The 1,944-nt window shown below is 38.6% G+C and overlaps 1 non-coding gene across 1 annotated transcript; it reads left to right on the top strand.

Annotated features, from left to right (window-relative positions):
• Positions 1 to 202: 202 nt before the first annotated feature.
• LOC141722756 (small nucleolar RNA R71) lies at positions 203 to 309 on the top strand. The gene has a single exon (XR_012575760.1). It is a non-coding gene; the product is annotated as a small nucleolar RNA R71 (small nucleolar RNA).
• The last annotated feature ends 1,635 nt before the right edge of the window (positions 310 to 1,944 follow it).

Genomic DNA, 1,944 nt, shown 5'->3' on the forward strand with positions numbered 1-1,944 from the left:
AACTTCCAGAATACCTGCTACCGTCCCAGTCATCATCCTTTGAGTTGGGTTTTGATGCTCAATTGCAGCCATAGTTTCAATAAGATTATAAGCCTCAGTATAGCTTTTGGCCCACAAGGCGCCTCCAGCTGCTGCATCGAGCATGGGCCGAGATTGGGCCCCAAAACCATTATAGAAACTAGTGATCACCATCCAGTAAGGCATACCATGATGTGGACATTTTCTCAACATCTCCTTATAGCACTCCCAAGCTTCGCACACAGATTCTGTTGGTTGATGTGCAAACTGAGTAAAAGCACTCCTCATAGCTGCAGTTTTCGCCATTGGATAGAACTTCACCAGAAACTTTTGCGCAAGATCTTGCGAAGTAGTGATGGACCCAGCTGGCTCAGAATGTAACCAGTCCTTAGCTTTATCCCTCAGAGAGAATGGGAAAAGCCTCAGCTTGATAGCCTCATCAGTCATACCATTATATTTGAAAGTACTACAGATCTCGACAAAATTCCTGATATGCATGTTGGGGTCTTCAGTCGCAGCACCTCCAAAAGAAACAGAATTCTGCACTATCTGAATAGTGCCCTGCTTGATTTCAAAAGTGTTAGCCTGAATAGCCGGATGAAGGATGCTTGACTGAATGTCATCAATTTTAGGCTGAGAAAAGTCCATAAGAGCTGGATCTGCTGCTGGAACTATACGATCACCCATGATTACTGGTTCTTTCTGCTCACTCTCTTTATCCGAATCTTCAAAATCTATCTTCTCCGGAATATTAAGAACTGAGTCTGTCTCCTCAGCCGTATCTAGAGTTCTCTTGCGAGTGCGAGAACGTGTTTGCATAAACGCTGGCTAGAGTACCTGAAACACAACCGGAAATAATAAGTAACACGTCTTAATCAATGAGTCCTAATGACCACTGATGGCAAGTACATAAACTAAACAAATATGTTGAATCCCTGACAGCGGCGCCAAAAACTTGTTAGGCACAAGACACGCGCTAATAATTCACGCAAGTATACGCGTTCGTAAGTAATATAGAATAATTTCTAGTTCGTTCCCAAAGAGACTCAGACTAATTATATTCAATTAACACTTACTCACCAATGTATGATTACTTCTCAATGTCAAGACAATAACACTTAAATTTGATTAACTAATTATTAACTACAATTAACTACGATTATTAAACACTTAATGGACACTTGAATTAACAATATTAAACACACATGAGATCATAACTTTATTACTACTTCCTTCAATAGTCATTGTTATTACCCTTAGCATGTGACGGTGATGATATTAATCGAATAACACGAAACTGATAAAAGCCAACTTTCGTTGTACTAATACCATTATACCAAACATCCACAATTAAGATAGAAGTTGAATAGGCATCAATTATGTTGAGACCCTATATGTCTACAGAATTTGACAACATAACGATTTAAGCACAAGTTATTCTTTATGATTACACAGGGTAAGTAAAACGGTTAGAGTTACCCACTAATCATGCATACACATACATGAACCTATGCTAGCATGGCAAGTTCTAAACCTCAAGATCCACCGTCGCTTCACAGGAGATTAACAGACTATCTTATATGTTTGCGACGCACATAAGACGAATAAGCGCAACCTATGCTAGATATCATACAATCATCACACACTAAGGTATTAAACAACTAACTAAAGAATTCCATAGTAAATCCGTTACGACCCCATGATCACGATTAGCCCATGATAGAACTCATCGTCACCATGGGTTCATATAAAAACATGATAATAACACCCAATATAAACTAATAAAAATACTTATTAAAACCAGAGTACGTCACAAGAGTAATAAGGTTCAAAGTAAAGAAAACTAGCATCCACTGATACAATGAATAAAAGAATCATAAGAAAACGTATGCTTCCTCTTCTGCGTTGCGATGTGCTAAAATGGTC

This window comes from Apium graveolens, chromosome 4, assembly GCF_009905375.1.
Source record: "Apium graveolens cultivar Ventura chromosome 4, ASM990537v1, whole genome shotgun sequence".
NCBI lineage: Eukaryota > Viridiplantae > Streptophyta > Magnoliopsida > Apiales > Apiaceae > Apium > Apium graveolens.